We start from the raw sequence: 19,827 nt of genomic DNA on the forward strand, positions 1-19,827 counted from the left end.
TTTTGGGGGACCCCCAGTAGACAATGTACCTGTGTGTAGAATGACTAGGGCCCAGAAATACTGCATATTAGTAGCATTCACGCCTGCAGTGTTATTTGGTTAGAACAGTGTTAAGTCTGCACTGTGTATTATGGGGTGTACCTTTGCGAGTGGGAGGGGGCAGGTTTATGTTTTTAAACTATGCCTACCCAGATAATCACGATGGTGTGACCACTCACCTAGAGCCAGACATCCTGGAATGTGAAGTCAAGTGGGCCTTAGACAGCATCACTACAAACAAAGCTAGTGGAGGTGATGGAATTCCAGTTGAGCTATTTCAAATCCTAAAAGATGATGCTGTGAAAGTGTTGCACTCAATATGCCAGCAAATTGGGAAAACTCAATAGTGGCCACAGGACTGTAAAAGGTCAATTTTAATTCCAATCCCAAAGAAAGGCAATCCCAAAGAATGCTCAGACTATCCCACAATTGCACTCATCTCACATGCTAGTAAAGTAATGCTCAAAATTCTCCAAGCCAGGCTTCAGCAATGCGTGAACCGTGAACTTCCAGATGTTCCAGCTGGTTTTAGAAGAGGCAGAGGAACCAGAGATCAAATTGCCAACGTCTGTTGGATCATCGAAAAAGCAAGAGAGTTCCAGAAAAAAATCTATTTCTGCTTTATTGACTATGCCAAAGCCTTAGACTGTGTGGATCACAAAAAACTATGAAAATTCTGAAAGAGATGGGAATATAGACCACCTGACCTGCCTCTTGAGAAACCCGTATGCAGGTCAGGAAGCAACAGTTAGAACTGGACATGGAACAACAGACTGGTTCCAAATAGGAAAAGGAGTACATTAAGGCTGTATATTGTCACCATGCTTATTTAACTTAAATGCAGAGTACATCATGAGAAACACTGGGCTGGAAGAAGCACAAGCTGGAATCAAGATTGCCAGGAGAAATATCAATAACCTCTGATATACAGATGACACCACCCTTATGGTAGAAAGTGAAGAGGAACTAAAAAGTCTCTTGATGAAAGTGAAAGAGGAGAGTGAAAGTGTTTGTTTAAAACTCAACCTTCAGAAAACTAAGATCATGGCATCTGGTCCCATCACTTCATGGGAAATAGATGGGAAACAGTGGAAACAGTGTCAGACTTAATTTTCTGATGCTCCAAAATCACTGTAGATAGTGATTGCAGCCATGAAATTAAAAGACTCTTACTCCTTGGAAGGAAAATTATGACCAACCTAGATAGTATATTAAAAAGCAGAGACGTTACTTTGCTAACAAAAGTCCATCTAGTCAAGGCTATGGTTTTTCCAGTGGTCATGTATGGATGTGAGAGTTGGACTGTGAAGAAAGCTGAGCACTGAAAAATTGATGCTTTTGAACTGTGGTGTTGGAGAAGGCTCTTGAGAGTCCCTTGGACTGCAAGGAGATCCAACCAGTCCATCCTAAAGGAGATCAGTCCTGGGTGTTCATTGGAAAGACCGATGCTGAAGCTGAAACTCCAGTGCTTTGGCCATCTCATGCAAAGAGTTGACTCATTGGAAAAGACCCTGATGCTGGGAGGGATTGGGGGCAGGAGGAGAAGGGGACAACAGAGGCTGGATGGCTGGACCATTGTCCAGATGGCTGGATAATGAGATGGCTGGATGGCATCACCGACTCGATGGACATGAGTTTGAGTAAACTCCAGGAGTTGGTGATGGACAGGGAGGCCTGGCGTGCTGCGATTCATGGGGTCGCAAAGAGTCGGACACGACTGAGTGACTGAACTGAGCTGAACTGACAATTGAAATTCAGGAGATTTTTTTCTTAAAAGTCTAGATTTGCAGCTTCTTCTGAAAAACTTTCCAGAGAAAAAAGCTATCTGTTAGATAGCTTCTCCACAAGCGCATTATCTTCCTGCCCCAAGAGGCGTTTGAATTCACAGCACTGGATTTAAGGACATTCTTCTTCTTCTTTCGTTCTTTTAAATGAGTCACAATGATGTGTTAATTTCTGCTGTACAGCAAAATGATTCAGTTATACATGTACATGCATATAACATATACATATAAGAATGTATATTTATACATTCTTTTAAAGTCTTCTTTTCCACTGTGATTTCTCACAGGATATTGACTATAACTCCCTGTGCTATACAGTAGGACCTTATTTATACATTCTATATATAGTGGATTGCATCTGTTAACCCCAAACTCCCCACCCATCTCTCCCTCACTCATTCTTCATTGGGTGGCTTGCTGTTAATATAGAGACCACTGGGGGCTGGTGCTGCACTTCAAAGGGTCCTATCAAAATACTCATCCACAGCCCCAACCAGCTTCATCTCACTAACCTATTCTGCTCCCTCCAACCATAATATCACACTTCTTGCTTTCCCTTTGAACTCCTTTCCCCCCGCCACCCCCCCCGCCCCCGAAGTAGCCCAGGAGAGAAATGCTCTTGCTTAAGAGATGATGCGCCTTCCAGCATCTCCACCTACCTCTCCCCACAGGGGTACTCACACTGAACAATCTGGGTCAGCTGTCCAGAGGTAATTATACTGTGACTACTCAGAAGGAAGGCACCAAAGCTGACACCCAGAGCCTCAGATGTTCCCTAACAACCTGAAAGTTAGGAAAGTCTTCCCTTACTCTGACTGGATGAGCTCCTGCACAGAGGCTGGCAACTTGGAAATTGAAGCGGCGTAGATTTCAGTTGTCACCCATCCTCCCAGCCAGTTCCCCTTGTGCAGTGAACCAGCTGATAGCTCTTCTCAGAGGCCCTGAGACCAGGGCCTCACTTGTTTATAATGACTCTTCCATAGCACTTCTGTGCAGGTTCCTGTTTTCACTGTCCAGAATGATGCTGACCCTATCCCACATCTGTGTCTTACTGCCTCAGGCAGACTGAGCACCATTGTTCCTCCCCTGTCGGAGTATAACTTTTTCATCCTTCACTTTTTCTTGTTAACCATGTCTCCTGGGTTTTCTGACTACTTCAGTTCATCTTGGTCTTTAACTCTTCTGGAATTCAGAATTCTTCTGTGCCATTCATGCTTAGTATTATAGGTCAACTGAGAATTTATTAGTCTTATATATGCTTATTTGGTCTTTGCTGTCAATTTGGTATCTCTGCAAGGAGATCCCTCCCTACATGATTCTCATTCTGATGAATAGGAGCTTAGTGAATACTTCATACTGAAGTGAGTGGATTTACCAACAAGAATACAGCTCCTGTACCTAAAAGAGTCTCTGGGGACTTTGGACTCGATGGATTAACAGGGATTAAGGTCATCAGATAAAATCCAAGAAGTTCCATTAAATTTTAATTTCAGATATAATTATACTGTAAGCATGGGTTATAATAAAAAGTATTTGCTGTTGGTCTGATATTCAGATTTAAAAGAGTCTTTCCTTGTAGTTTTTTGGGGGGTTTTGGCCTTTTTTGTTTTTGTTTTTGTTTTTTTTTGCCTTGTGTTTTGCTAAATCTGGCAACTCTTCCATGTGTGGATTTACCCTCCTGCTTTAAACAACTTTGAAAAAGCTGAAAAATATGTGAAACAATAGTTTTCAGACATCGTGAACAGGCAGTGCAAGAGAACAATATTCCCTGAGAAGAGTGAAAAAATGAAGGAATTTTTATGATTGCCCTAGCTTATTTTTAAAAAGGACAAAATTTCCAGGCTGCAGCACAGTAAGAGGGAACTCAAACACAGCCTGGCAGGTCCCCTGGAGTTGAGAGTTTGGGGAGGCCAAGTTGGCTAGAATCCAGAGGGCTGAGCACCAGAAAGGAGACTGTAGAAGGTGCCCCTTGACTCTTCAGCTGAGTACTGATCAGTATCTGTGTGTGATGCAATTACCCAAAGTTGGGGGGATAAACCACTAGAAAGGAGAAGGTGGAACAATTTCTGGAGTTCACAGAGGACTGGGCATAGTCCCAACATACTCCCAACAGCCAGAGTGGAGGAAGTCCATAATACATGATAATAGCGGAAATTGGCCAACTGGTTAAAAAAAGGCAAGACCCAGTGATAGGGTACCTGCAAGAAACCAGCTTCAAATATTAATAAGTAGTTAAAAGTAAAATATCAGGGAAATTATATACCACGTTAATGTGAATCAAAGAAAACTGAAGTGGCTATATAAATATAAGACAAAGTAGCCTTCAGAGCAATATGCATTATCAGAGCAAAACACAGATAAAGAGGGATTTCATAATGATAAAAGGGTAAATCATCAAAAGGACAAAATAATCTTAAGTGTTTATGCACTTAGTGCTTCTAAAACATGAAAAAAGAGAACAGAACTAAGAGAAAAATAGACAAATCCAGAATTATAGCTGAAGATTTCAATACTCTTCTGATAATAATAAGATTAAGTTGATTCAGTCATGTCTGACTAGATATGACCCCGTGGACTATAGCCCGCCAAGCTCCTCTGTCCATGGGATTTTCCAGACAAGAATACTGAAGTAGGTTGCCATTTCCTTCTCCAGGGGATCTTCCTGACCCCAGGATCGAACCCACATCTCTTATGTCTCCTGAACCAGCCACTAATGCCACCTGGGAAGCCAAAACATGTATTTTGTTTCTTTATTTAGGCTATTCTACTTATTTATCTAGGCTGAGCCAGCTCTCAGTTGTGGCATGTGGGATCTAGTTCCCTAATCAGGGATCGAACCTGTGCTCCCTGCTTATGAGTACAGAGTCTTATCCACTGGGCCACCAGGGAAGTCCCAAAGTAAAGGTTGCTCAGTTGTGTTCAACTCCTTGCGACCCCATGGACTATACAGTCCATGGAATTCTCCAGGCCAGAATACTGAAGTGGGTAGCCTTTCCCTTCTCCAGGGGATCTTCCCAACCCAGGGATCGAACCCAGGTCTCTCACATCACAGGTAGGTTCTTTACCAGCTGAGCCACAAGGGATTGAATAAATAGGCAAAAAAAAAAAAACAAAACAAAACAGAAATTATATAGAAAACTATCAACCAATTTTGCCTAATTGATGTTCATAGGATACTCTACTCAACAGCAAAAGAGACTAGATTTTTAAAAATACATCCTTAATATTGAACAAGATAAATCATAGTCTATGCTGTAAAATAAAGTTCAATAAATTAAAATAATTCAAATAACAAAAAGTACAACAACCACAATTGAATTAAATTAAAAAGGTAATACCAGATATTATCTTTTATTAAAAAGATAATAAGCAGAAAGATACCTGGAAAGTCTCTACATATCAGAAAATTAGATGACACAGTTTTTCAAAAACACCCATATGTCAAAGAAAGAATCATAAGGGGAAAAAGAAAGAATCATAGGGGAAAAAAAAAAGAATCATAAGGAAAATTAGAAAGTATTTTAAACAGACTGAATGAAAATTAAAAACAGCATATAAAAATTTGTGGGATGCAGCTAAAGCAGTGGTAAAGGGGAAATATATACTTGCTTACACTGGGGCTTCCCTGGTAAGCTCAGCAGGTAAAGAATCTGCCTTCAATTCAGGAGACCCCTATTCGATTCTTAAGTTGGGAAGATCCTCTGGAGAAGGGTTAGGCTACCCACTGCAGTATTCTTGGTCTTCCCTGTGGCTCAGCTGGTAAAGAATCCACCTGCAATGCAGGAGACCTCGGTTCGATCCCTGGGTTGGGAGGATCCTCTGGGGAAGGGAATGGCTACCCTCTTCATTATTCTGGCCTGGAGAATTCCATGAACTGTATAGTCCATGGGTCCCAAAGAGTTGGACTGAGCAACTTGCACCGTACTAGGAAAGAGGAAAGATCCAATCAATGATCTAAGCATCCACCTTAAGATATATAAAAAATATGAATTGAAACCAAAGTAAACAGAAGAAAGGAAAATTTAAAAGCCAGAACAGAGGTCAATAAAATAACAGAAAAACAGAGAAAATCAATGAAATCAAAAGCTTGTTTTTGATACGATCAATAAAATTGATAATCTAGCTAGATTGTTATGGAAAAAAGAAGATATAAACTATCAGTATCAGAACTGACAGAGGTGACATTATACATATTCTACAGATATTAAAAAGAGCAAGAAGAGAACATGAACAACTTCATGTCTATAATTGGAACTATTTATAAAAAGATAATTTTTCAAATTGAAGTATAGCTGTTTTATAATATTGTATAAGTTTCAGGCATATATAACAAAGTGATTTGTTTACACATATACATGTATATGGGCTTCCCAGGTGGCACTAGTGGTGGAGAACCCACCTACCAATGCAGGAGACGTGAGATCCCTGGGTTGGGAAAATCCCCTCTGGAAGTAGGCATGGCAACTCACTCCAGTATTCTTGCCTGGAGAATCCCCATGGACAGAGGAGCCTGGTGGGCTACAATTCATAGGGTTTCAAAGAGTAAAACACAACTGAGTGACAAATCGCGTACACATGCATATATGTATTTATCTATATTCTTTCTTTATTATTTCCCATTGTAATTTAGAACACAATACTGAATATAGTTCCCTGTGCTATATAGTAAATCTTTGTTGTTTATCTATTTGGATATATGGCACTGTGCATCTGTTAATCCCATACTCCCAGTTTATGCCTCTTCCCCTTTCCCTTTAAAGAATCTGCCTGCAATGCAGGAGACACTGGTTTGATCCCTGGGTGGGGAAGATCCCCTGGAGAAGGGAATGGCTGCTCATTCCAGTATTCTTGCCTGGAGAATTCCATGGACAGAGGAGCTGGTAGGCTACAGTCTGTGGGGTCACAAAGAGCTGGACATAGCTGAGCAACTATTCCTTTTACTTCCCCCCTGCTTTGGTTACCATAAGTTTGTTTTCTTTCTTTTTTTTTTTTTTTTTAATATTATTTTATTAGTTGGAGGCCAATCACTTCACAACATTTCAGTGGGTTTTGTCATACATTGACATGAATCAGCCATATAGTTACACGTATTCCCCATCCCGATCCCCCCTCCCACCTCCCTCTCCACCCGACTCCTCAGGGTCCTCCCAGTGCACCAGGCCCGAGCACTTGACTCATGCATCCCACCTGGGCTGGTGGTCTGTTTTACCATAGATAATATACATGCTGTTCTTTCAAAACATCCCACCCTCACGTTCTCCCCCAGAGTTCAAAAGTCTGTTCTGTACTTCTGTGTCTCTTTTTCTGTTTTGCATATAGGGTTATCGCTACCATCTATCTAAATTCCGTATATATGTCTGAGTCTGTTTCTGTTTTGTAAGTTCATTTTTATTATTTTTTTAGATTCCACATGTAGGTGATATGTCTTTGACTTACTTCACTTAGTATGATCATCTCTAGGTGCATTTATGTTGCTGCAAATAGCACTATTTCATTCATTTTTATGACTGAGTAGTATTCCATTCTGTATATACACCACATCTTTATCCATTCATCTGTTGATGAGCAATTAGGTTGTTTCCAGGTCTGGGCTATTGTGAATAGTGTTGCAGTGAATATTGGAGTGCACGTATCTTTTTGATATGGTTTTCTCTAGATATGTGCCTCAGAGTGGGATTGCTGGATTATATGGTCACTGTATTTTTAGTTTTTGAAGGAATCTTCGTACAGTTTTTCATAGTGACTGTACCAATTTATATTCCTAGCAACAATGTAGGAGGGTTCCCTTTTCTCCACATCTCCAGCATTTATTATTTGTAGACTTTTTAATGATGGCCATTCTGACTAGCGTGAGAATGTTGCAGGTACCTTGCTGCAGTTTTGTTTGGCATTTCTCTATTAATTAGTGATATTGAGCATCTTTCATGTGCCTATTGGCCATCTGGATGTCTTCTTTGAGGAAATGTCTATTTAGATCTTTTCTCTCTTTTTTGATTGGGTTGTTTCTTTTTGTTATTGAGTGGTATGAGATGTTTGCATACTTTGGAAATCAAACTCTTCTTGGCCGCATCATTTGCAAATATTTTCTCCCAACCTGTAAATTGCTTTTTGTTTATGGTTTCCTTTGCTGTAAAAAAGTTTACAAGTTTGATTATGTCCCACTTGTTCATTTTTGCTTTTATTTCTATTGCCTTGTGAGATGAACCTAAAAAACATTGGTATGATTTATGTCAGAGAATGTTTTGCCTGTGTTCTCTTCTAGTAATATTATGGTGTCAGGTCTTATATTTAAGTCTTTAATCTATCTCAAGTATTTTTGTGCAAGGTATGAGGAAGTGTTCTAGCTTCATTGATTTACATGTGGCTGTCGCGCTTGCCCACCACCACTTGCTGAACAAATTTTTTTCTCCATTGTATTTTCTTGCTTTCTTTGTTGAAGATTAATTGACCATAGGTGTGTGGGTTTATTTCTGAACTGATTTATTGAAGCAAACCAATTAGACCAACTGAAGGCAGCACTTGATGAAAAGCATCCAAAATGAGTCAAAAGAAAATGCATTGTCTTCCATCATTGGAGCACAAGATCACATGCTTCCTTGATGACTAGACAAAAAACTGTTGCAGCTTGACTGGGAAGTTCTGATTCACTGTTTTGATTACTGTAGCTTTGTCATATCATCTGAAGTTAAGTTTTGGTGTCTCTGGCTTTGTTCTTTTTCCTCAGGCTTTAGCAGCAATTCTTTTTTTTTTTTGTTCCATATAAATTTTAGGGTTATTTATTCTAGTTTGGTGAAAAATGTCATGCATAGTTTTGTAGGGATCACATTAATGGATAAATTTTTTGAATTATACAAGCTATCAAAGTTCACACAAAAGAAAATATTGGGTTGGTCAAAACTCTTCTTCAGTTTTTTAAGTAGGAATAAAAGACAGTTTTCATTTTCACCAATAACTTTGCTGAATGAGGTATTAACCAATTTGTTCCATGAACTTCTGCCATTTTTCAGGCAACTTCATAATTCCATTTCCCCAAACTTTTTATTTTTTTGATCAAAGAACTCTTTCAGGTGCCTTTTACAGTCTTTCAGGGAATTGAAGATTTTTTTTTCCATTAAGGGAATTTTGTAAAGACCGAAATAAATGGACGTCCAAAGGTGAAATGTATGGTAAGTATGGCAGATGAGTTAGAACTTCCCAGACAAACTACAACAATTTTTCCCTGGTCATCAAAGAAACATGTGGTCTTGTACTATCCTGAGGGAAGATGATACATTTTCTGTTGACTAATTTTGGATGCTTTCCATTGAGTGCTGCCTTTAGTTGATCTAATTGATTTGCTTCAAAATGGGGGTCAATGGAAAGTTTTGAGCAGTGGAGTCTAATGACCCCTGTCTAATGATCTATATCAAGTTATTTTTTGTCTCTGTTGCACACCTCCTCCATCCCCCCGGACCTCATGAATGATCAGTATGGTTTTTGTTGCAGCGATATTGAAGGAAATGAAAAGAGTATTTGAGGCAAGTTTTATGCCATGTTTTGTTCTCTCTCCCATTCTTTCCCCATTTTCAACTTCCTTTACCTTCCTCTATCTTCTTCCTCTTTCCTTTCCTTTCTTATTTTTCTCTCCTATCTATTCCATTGTCCCAATTTTTATTTATGTCTTTAAGTGGAGTCCTTTAGCTGTTTTTTTACTTTTTCTATCACCCCAAACAGCGTAACCAAACTCTTTTCCTAAGTAAAGATCATTCTCTCCCTAAAATATTTGAGAGAATAAGAAAGAGAGAAATTGAGAAAGAAAGAAATTCTTCTTTACCTTGATATTCAAATAGAATTAACACACATCAAATTGCAGTCATGAAATTGGAAGACACTTACTTCTTGAAAAGAAGGCTAAGACAAACCTAGATAGCATGTTAAAAAGGAACGACTTCACTTTGCCAACAAAGGTCCATATAGTCAAAGCCATGGTCTTAGATGGTCAAAGCCATGTAAGAGTTAGACCATAAAGAAGACTGGGCACTGAAGAACTGATGCTTTCAAGCTGTGGTACTGGATAAGATCCTTGAGAGTCCCTTGGACAGCAAGGGGATCAAGCTAGTCAATCCTAAGGAAAATCAACCTTAAACACTCAGTGGAAGGACTGACGCTGAAACTCCAATACATTGGCCACCTGACGTGAAGAGCTGAGTCACTGGAAAAGATCCTGTTGCTGGGAAAGATCGAAGGCAAAAGGAGAAGAGGGTGGAGGGTTGAGATGGTTGGATGGCCTCACTGACTCAATAAACATGAACTTGGACAAATTCTGGGAGATGGTAAGGAACAAGGAAGCCTGGTGTGCTGCAGTCCATGGTGTCACAAAGAGTCAGACATGGCCTAGTGACTGAACAACAACAACAACATAACTACTAATAAACGTATAAACATGAGATGTTATAATAATCAAGTGTAGAATCAACCTAGGCAGGGATGAAGGGACTCAACAAGGAAAGTCACTAGAAAGAGCCCTTCTCAAAAGAGACTTTGATGATGGAGTCCTTCATCAGCTCTTCTGTTCACTAAACATTTCTTGAAAACCTGCTCTGTTCCAGGCACTGAGCTGAACACTGAAACACAAAGAATACTAACATTTAGTCCTGACTCCCTAAATATTCAGTCCAGAGAGAATAGCATATGAAAAATACACAAAATAAAATGGGGTGGTTAAGGGCTACACAAGCCAAATTTTTTTTGGAAAAGTCTACAGCTCAAATATCCTAGCGTGCTGTCAAACTTCATTGTCTCATTTGTGGCTCAATAGAAACACTCACCTCATGTACAGTATAAACAAGATGCTATAGAAGCATGTAATTTTCTAAATGTTTTGGAATACTGTTGGCAATGTGCCTATCATCATGATACAGCAGGGACTTTTAAATGCATGGCTAATTGTCTATATGTTCCACAGGAATGTTGGAGAATCAGAGGATATGCATCATCTCTAACCAACAGACTGTAATGAGTGTACTTTGGAATTTGTGTTTAGATCCTTAAATTTACCTCTTCCTTAACTCTCTGAGTAATTGATTGCTTTTATTATCAGAGCAGGTGAGGTTTTTGTTTTTAGTAAAGGTGAATGGTTACAAGTATTTCTGGAGTAAGACAGTCCAGTGTTTGAATCCTGAAACTGTTCCCTTATTATCTGATTAAGATTTACCAGATCCTCCAGCCTCATTAAGCTTATCTGTCTCCTTATCTGTCACTTGATGATAAGAATGATACTTAATCCTGGGGTATGTTGTAAGGATTAGGTAAAACAATGCATGTGAAGTTCTCAGCCCTTGCCTGCCAAGGAGTTAGAGCTGAAAAAGTTCTTGTTGTTGTTATTCAGTGGCTCAGTCATGTCAGACTCTTTGGGACCCCATAGACTGCAGCACACCAGGCTTCCCCGTCCTTCACTATCTCACCAGCTTGCTCAAACTCAAGTCCATTGAGTTGGTGAGGCTATCCAATCATCTCACCCTCTGCTGTCACCTTCTCTTTCTACCTTTTATATTTCCCCTTATCGGGGTCTATTTCGATGAGTCGGCTCCTCGCATCAGGTGGCTAAAAAAAAGTTCTATTGCAGGTAGGGGGGTGTGGGTAAGGAGTTGGGAGGTGGGGTGGAGTCGGGACAGAGAGGGTGGGGGACGGCAGATTTATAATTTGCAATGCTTTAGAGGGAACAGTAGAGGGAGCACTCTCATTGGGAATTGGACTTTAAATAGGTAAGCCCTTAGCTTGCAAAGCCTTTGGCTCACAAAGAACAGTAAGGAGAGTGGGAAGTTGCTGTATAGCACAAGGAACTCAGTCTGGTGTTCTGTGATGACCTAGAGGGGTGGAAGGGGAAAGAGGCTCAAGAGGAGGGAATATGTGTACCCTTATGACTGGTTCATATTGTTGTACAGCGAAAATGAACATAACATTGTAAAGAAATTATCCTCCAATTAAAAAATAAATACTTAAAAATAAAAAAATTTAAAAAAAGAAAGACTTCCTCAGTGATCAGTGCAAAGAAATAGAGGAAAACAATAGAATGGGAAAGACTAGAGATCTCTACGAGAAAATTAGAGATACCAAGGATTAGAGATACCAACATTTCATGCAATGAAACAGCTCAATAAAGGACAAAAATGGTATGAACCTGATAGAAGCAGAAGATATTAAAAGAGGTGGCAAGAATATACAGAAGAACTCTACAAAATAGATCTTCATGACCCAGATAATCACGATGGTGTGATCACTCACCTAGAGCCAAACATCCTGGAATGTGAAGCCAAGTGGGTCTTAGGAAGCATCACTATGAACAAAGCTAGTGGAGGTGATGGAATTCCAATTGAGCTATTTCAAATCCTAAAAGATGATGCTGTGAAAGTGCCCCACTCAATAAGCCAGCAAATTTGGAAAATTCAGTAGTGGCCACAGGACTGGAAAAGGTCAGTTTTCATTCCAATCCCAAAGAAAGGCAATCCCCAAAAATGTTCAAAACTACCATATAATTGTACTCATCTCACATGCTAGTAAAGTAATGCTCAAAATTCTCATAGCCAGGCTTCAGCAATGCGTGAACCGTGAACTTTCAGATGTTCAAGCTGGTTTTAGAAAAGGCAGAGGAACCAGAGATCAAATTGCCAACATCCACTGGATTATCAAAAAAGCAAGAGAGTTCCAGAAAAACATCTATTTCTGCTTTATTGACTATGCCAAAGCCTTAAACTGTGTGGATCACAACAAACTGTGGAAAATTCTGAAGGAGATGGGAATACTAGGCGACCTGACTTGCCTCTTGAGAAACCTATATGCAGGTCAGGAAGCAACAGTTAGAACTGGACATGGAACAACAGACTGGTTCCAAATAGGAAAAGGAGTACATCAAGGCTGTATATTGTCACCATGCTTATTTAACTTATATGCAGAGTACATCATAAGAAATGCTGGGCTGGAAGAAGCACAAGCTGAAATCAAGATTGCTGGGAGAAATATCAATAACCTCAGATATGCTGGTGACACCAGCCTTATGGCAGAAAGTGAAGAGGAACTAAAAAGCCTCTTGATGAAAGTGAAAGAGGAGAGTGAAAAAGTTTGCTTAAAGCTCAACATTCAGAAAACAAAGATCATGGCAACCCAGTTCCATCACTTCAATGCAAATAGATGGATAAACAGTGGAAACAGTATCAGACTTTACTTTTTTGGGCTCCAAAATCACTGCAGATGGTGACTGCAGCCATGAAATTAAAAGATGCTTACTCCTTGGGAGAAAAGTTATGGTCAACCTAAATAGCATCTTAAAGAGCAGAGACATTATTTTGCCAACAAAGGTCCAACTAGTCAAGGCTATGGTTTTTCCAGTAGTCATGTATGGAGAGTTGGACTGTGAAGAAAGCTGAGTGCCGAAGAATGAACTGTGGTGTTGGAGAAGACTCTTGAGAGTCCCTTGGACTGCAAGAAGATCCAACCAGTCCATCCTAAAGGAAATCAGTCCTGAATATTCATTGGAAAGACTGATGCTGAAGCTGAAACTCCAATACTTTGGCCACCTGATGTGAAGAGCTGACTCATTTGAAAAGACCCTGATGGTTGGAAAGATTGAAGGCAGGAGGAGAGGGGGACGACAGAGGATGAGATGGTTGGATGGCATCACTGATGCGATGGACATGAGTTTCAGTAAACTCCAGGAGTTGATGATGGACAGGGAGGCCCTGCAGTCCATGGGGTTGCAAAGAGTCGGACATGACTGAGCGACTGAGCTGAACTGAACAGAAGCTCTTAACACAAGGCATTCTCTCTGCTTTTAATGGAGCTTGAGTGACCTACACACAGATGAGCTGGTAAGACCCACACCAGACTGCCTTGTTCCAATAATCCTGTGTACCTCTTGTTTGATACTAGCTACCTTGGAATCCAGTGTATCTTTCTGTGTGTATGTATTCTGTTGGTCTAATCAGATCTAACCTACCCCTGTTCTTGGGACACACAAGAGAGGAAGTTTAGGCAGAGAGGTGAGGTGCTACCACAAAAGTAAAAACAAACAAATGTTTATGTTATTTGTATAAGAATGGGGGAGAAGGTGGAAGTGGCTTGTATCCCGTGGAGGGAAAGTGACACCTGTTCTCTTCCTGTCTCATGGCCTCCAAAACAAACAGCTCTCCTGAGCATAGTGGAAAAAACAGTCAGAAGAACGGACTGAATCCTTTCTGCCACCGACTTACAGATGTGAACCTGCTTACCTCACCTTACCTGTCTTCATCCCATCTCCATTTGAGACCCTGTCTGCACAACCAGGAGGAAGGGAAGGTGGAGTTTATTAACCTAGTGACCTCCAAAGTTTCTTACAATCTGGCTCTGTTTATTATTCTATTCACAACAGCTACTGAGCATTTTTCCTTATCTCATTCCTGAAATTAGACCTCTGAATCTTCTCAGCAATTTTGTGTGGGCTATAATATCGCCATTTTTATGGGTAGTTTGGAACTCAGAGGCTAGGTAGCTAATTCAACTTTGTACTGCTAGAAAGTGGCAAAATGAGTACTAGAATCTGTTTTTCAGAAAGTCTATAATCTGGTATTTCTGTCTCAAGATGAGGCAAACAAACAGCAGCAGGGCTTATAAGAGGGCAGTTAGGGGACAATTTAAAGCGGAGAGAAATCTCTGAAGGTCTTTGGGTTTGGGAAACTTTATGGGGGGATTTCACTTTAGAATGCTTTTATTTGATTTGCTTTGAATTGTTTTGGGGAAGGTTGGTTTGGGGTTTTCTGTTTTTGTTTTATTTGTTTCTGACTGAGGCGCTGATGAGGCCAAGGCCAGCATAGGGTCAAGAAATTGGGAACCTAGCTTTTTACATTTAATTCTAAGAAAGAGAAGCAAAGGAGATGTAGAGACACCCTTTATTGGCAGCCTATTAGTTCATGAAATAGGAAAGGAACCAGAATTTAAGCGTATGTTTGAACCAAGAGACAGTGTTCATTTGAGTGGAGATTCCCTTATGATCTATAACTCTGGGTAACTGACTACAGTAGACCGGAGATGGTGCATGAAGCAAGGATTCTGAAAGTGTTGTCTGAGGACCCCTGAGAGTAGTCCTCCAGGTCTTTTCAGGCTGTCCTCCAGGGTAGCACTATTTCATAATAATACTGGCTGCCTTTTCACTTTGTTGACATCTACACTGATAGCACCAAAGCCATGATGGGCAATGTTGGTGCCTTAGAATGAACCAAGGCTGCGGTGCCAAATTATCCTAGTAGTCACTGCATTCTTCACCACCATGCACTTCAATTTCTATTTACTTATTTATTTATTGGCTGTGCTGGGTCTTTGCTGCTGTGCACGGGCTTTCTCTGGCTTTGGAGAGTGAGGCCTGCTCTCTGGTTGCGCTGCCAAGGCACTTCATTGTGAGAGGAGGCACCCCACTGTGAGACGAGGCGCCCCCGCTGTGAGACGAGGCGCCCCCGCTGTGAGAGGAGGCGTCCCCGCTGTGAGAGGAGGCGCCCCCGCTGTGAGACGAGGCGCCCCCGCTGTGAGAGGAGGCGTCCCCGCTGTGAGACGAGGCGCCCCCGCTGTGAGACGAGGCACCTCGCTGTGAGAGGAGGCGTCCCCGCTGTGAGACGAGGCGCCCCCGCTGTGAGAGGAGGCGCCCCACTGTGAGAGGAGGCGCCCCCGCTGTGAGAGGAGGCGTCCCCGCTGTGAGAGGAGGCGTCCCCGCTGTGAGACGAGGCGCCCCCGCTGTGAGAGGAGGCGTCCCCGCTGTGAGACGAGGCACCTCGCTGTGAGAGGAGGCGTCTCCGCTGTGAGACGAGGCGCCCCCGCTGTGAGAGGAGGCGCCCCACTGTGAGAGGAGGCGCCCCCGCTGTGAGAGGAGGCGCCCCACTGTGAGAGGAGGCGTCCCCGCTGTGAGACGAGGCGCCCCCGCTGTGAGACGAGGCACCTCGCTGTGAGAGGAGGCGTCTCCGCTGTGAGAGGAGGCGTCCCCGCTGTGAGAGGAGGCGCCCCCGCTGTGAGACGAGGCGCCCCCGCTGTGAGAGGAGGCGTCCCCGCTGTGAGACGAGGCGCCCCCGCTGTGAGACGAGGCACCTCGCTGTGAGAGGAGGCGTCCCCGCTGTGAGACGAGGCGCCCCCGCTGTGAGAGGAGGCGCCCCACTGTGAGAGGAGGCGCCCCCGCTGTGAGAGGAGGCGTCCCCGCTGTGAGAGGAGGCGTCCCCGCTGTGAGACGAGGCGCCCCCGCTGTGAGAGGAGGCGTCCCCGCTGTGAGACGAGGCACCTCGCTGTGAGAGGAGGCGTCTCCGCTGTGAGACGAGGCGCCCCCGCTGTGAGAGGAGGCGCCCCACTGTGAGAGGAGGCGCCCCCGCTGTGAGAGGAGGCGCCCCACTGTGAGAGGAGGCGTCCCCGCTGTGAGACGAGGCGCCCCCGCTGTGAGACGAGGCACCTCGCTGTGAGACAAGGCGCCCCACTGTGAGACGAGGCACCTCGCTGTGAGAGGAGGCACTGCCTCACTGTGGAGGCCTCTCTTGTGCAGCACAGGCTGGAGTTGGTTGCAGCCGGTGGGCTCAGTAGTTGTGCACGGGCATGTGGGATCTCCTTGGACCAGGGATCAAATCAACGTCCCTTGATGTGTTGCAAGGAATATTCTTAGTGACTGGACCACCATGGAAGCCCCTAAAATTTTTTAAATGCCAGTTTGAGTTAAGAATTTTCAATAAAGCAGGAAAACATATTAATTGTATTAAGTCTCAGATCTTGAATCCATGTCTCTTTAATATTTTGTGTGATGAAATGGGACATACACATACTAACATACAATGGTCACTTCAAAGAAAAGCAATAATATGATTCTTTAAGTTGCCTACCCACTGTCCTGGACATTTTTACTTGAAAAAAATAACTGACTATGGCTATGAAGACTTGGGTATTTGGAAGACATTTTCCTGAAAACAAAGTGAGCTATCACTTCAAGGAGAACAGTTGGCAATATTTGTTGCCATTAACAAAACTGGAGCTTTTAAGCAAGTTTGGAAAACTTATATCTGTCATCATGAATTTAACAGCTTCCTAATACTTAAAATGGGGCTTCCCTGGTAGCTCAGCAGTGAAGAATCTGCCTGCCAATGCAGGAGACATGGGTTTGATCCCTGGGTCAAGGATATCCCTTGGAGAAGAAAATGGCAACCTACCCCAGTATTCTTGCCTGAGAAATCCCATGGACAGAGCAGGCTGGTGGGCTACAGCCCTTGGTGTTGAAGAGAGTCAGACCCAACTTAGTGACTAAACAACAACACTTAAAGTACTTTTCTGAAGAGATCAGTGGTGATGTTAACTACCATGATTTTCTGTTATTGTATGATGAAATGTGTCAGCATTTGGAAGAATTGCGTAATTCAGTGGACCAATATCTTTCAAACTGAACAATGTGTGATATTACAAAATTCTGAGTGGATTAAGAGTTCAATTCAAAAAACAAGGTATACCAATGGATTTTAATGTAACAATATATGTAAAGTTTGCTGATACAGCTTCACAATCCACAATGCAACTAACTCTTAAGGGCTTACCACTTGTTGAGTTGTGGTCTGGTACCAAAGAATACCAACATTATCTGAAAAAGCTATTAAAATGTTCTTCCCTTTTCTAGTTACATATCTATGTGAGTGCAGATTTTCAGATACTTTAAGCAAAACAATATTTTGCAATAAATTAAATGCAGAAGCAGCTGTCTTTTCTCAAATCAGACATTAAAGAGATTTTTTAAAATATAAATCAATGCCAGTCTTCTATTTTGCCTGTCTGTTGGAAAATATGCTTGTTTTCCATTTTAAAATGTTTAGCACATAATGGGTTTATGACTAAAATTTTAAGTGAATAGATGTTTTAACTTTTTTTCAGAGTTAATTTTGAGTGCAATAATTAAAAATGAATACAGAATAGAAATACACAAAAATTCTTTGGGATTGTCAACAATTTTTTTTGAGTATAAAGGTGTCTTGAGACCAAACAGTTGGAATACTGCTAGGAGTATCTCAAGGCGAGGTTCTTCAGAGAAGGGAACAAACTCTCAACTTTCTATAGCAGTCACTCAATAGTTGACTATAATGATGATAAAGACCCACAAAACCAATGTGACTAATGTTGTAAGGCAGGAAGTGAAAAGTGTTAAATGAGTGGGCTAGTTCTACACTGTCCAGTATGGTAGCCACTAGCCACTTGTGGCTATTAAGCACTTGAAATGTGGAGAATTCTAAGATGGCAAGTACACACCAGACTTCAAAGATTTCGTATGAAGTAAGGAATACTGTCTTTAGGTCTTCTTTTTTTTTAAGTTTTAAAAATTGAAGTACAGTTGATTTACAATGTTGTGTTAGTTCCTGGTACACAGCAAAGTGAATCAGTTATGTATATAATATACATATATATGATATTAAATACAGTTCCCTGTGCTATATAGAAGGATCTTTCATTTATGGAATGCTGTCTCTCATTAATAACTTTTTATACTGATTATATGCTGAAATGTTAATATTCTATATGTATTGGGTTATTTAAGTATTAAAAGTAATTTAATTGCTGCTTTCCCCTTTTTTAACGTGGCTACTAGAAAAGTGAACATATGTGGCTTGCATTTTATTTCTCTTGGACAGCATTAGTTTGGACATGATCAGAATTCAGAGCAGGGAAAAGTTGCTTACATGGTTGGAGTCATCAGTGAAATCGTCAGTGAGAAAGAAAGGATTTCAGTGAGTAGACAAGTTGGGGAAGGAACTGCCGCTGAAGGGAGCATCAGTACTAAAATATGAGAGGATAATCTAGAGAGCAGAGGAGACATCAGATCTACATCAGATCATGGGCTCTTGGGGTGGGCCAGGAGGGTGAGGGAGAGAAGTTTCCAGAAGAGGTTAGGACCAAGTTGAACAGAACTTTGAGTGCCAAGAATTGGGACTTTTTCCTTTAGGCAGTGTCTGTGTCCCCAGAAGAAAACCAGGCTTTGCCCCAGGGCTGCTGGAACAGCCGAGATGAGGCCCTTTCTTCAGGTGGGGACAGAGCAGCACAATCTCTGGAAACTGCCCAGCGAGCAAGCAGCCAGGACCAGCTCTACCTGACAAATTAATTTAAATGATGACTTTGAATTTAGATGTCTGACTTTGGGGTTGATTGACTTGTTCTTTGTAAGTGAAGGAGACAGGTGGTAAATTTAATCACATGATATCTCCTGAAAGAGGAGAAGAATCCTCTGTGATGCTAGTTAGCACCATGTTGTGAAGCACGGCCTTTGACCTTGGCAGATCTCTCTAGACATGTGCATGAACAGATTGAGTTGTTCTTTCTACCTCCTTCAGTCTATCTTCCGTTTTTGTCTTGTTTTGTTTTTGTCTTTATTTTCCTGAACTTTAGTAGGACTCAGTGAATGTTAACATCTGGCTCAGAGATGAAAAGAAAACAGCACTAAGGAGGCAGTTGAACCCCCCAGGTTCTTAGCCAGTCTTCGCAGGTAAATCAATGAGTAATTCGGATCACCTCTCTGGGCCCTCCATCTCTTCAGATAGGAAAGAGGAGTCAGAACCAGAAGAGGCCAAGGCTCCCTCCAGCTCTGGGGTTCTAGAACCAGTCCACCTCACAAAGGAAGAAGCACATCCCCCTGGCAACCAGGCGTCACTACTGGGTAGGGGAGGATGATTCTGGGCTGGTAAGGGCAGGTGTCCACCTGCGCAGGAGCTGGCCCCAGCCGCTAGGTGAGGTTGTCCTCCTGCTGGTGAGCAGACGCTATTAGGATCCGCGCACAGTGAAGTCTTCCACTGGCTGTTTTCATCCTGGCGACCCACCCTTTCATCCCTGGGGCTGGCTCCCACCGGGGTGAGTGGACTCTGTAGGGAAGATGCGGGGAAGCCTGGAATTTAGGTCGGTGCAGTAAGTCTGCGGGCTTCCTTGATGGTTCAGTTGGTGAAGACTATGCTGGCAATGCTGGAGACCTGGGTTCGATCCCTGGGTTGGGACGATCCCCTGGAAG

The sequence above is a fragment of the Muntiacus reevesi genome, chromosome 3, assembly GCF_963930625.1.
Source record: "Muntiacus reevesi chromosome 3, mMunRee1.1, whole genome shotgun sequence".
Classification (NCBI taxonomy): domain Eukaryota; kingdom Metazoa; phylum Chordata; class Mammalia; order Artiodactyla; family Cervidae; genus Muntiacus; species Muntiacus reevesi.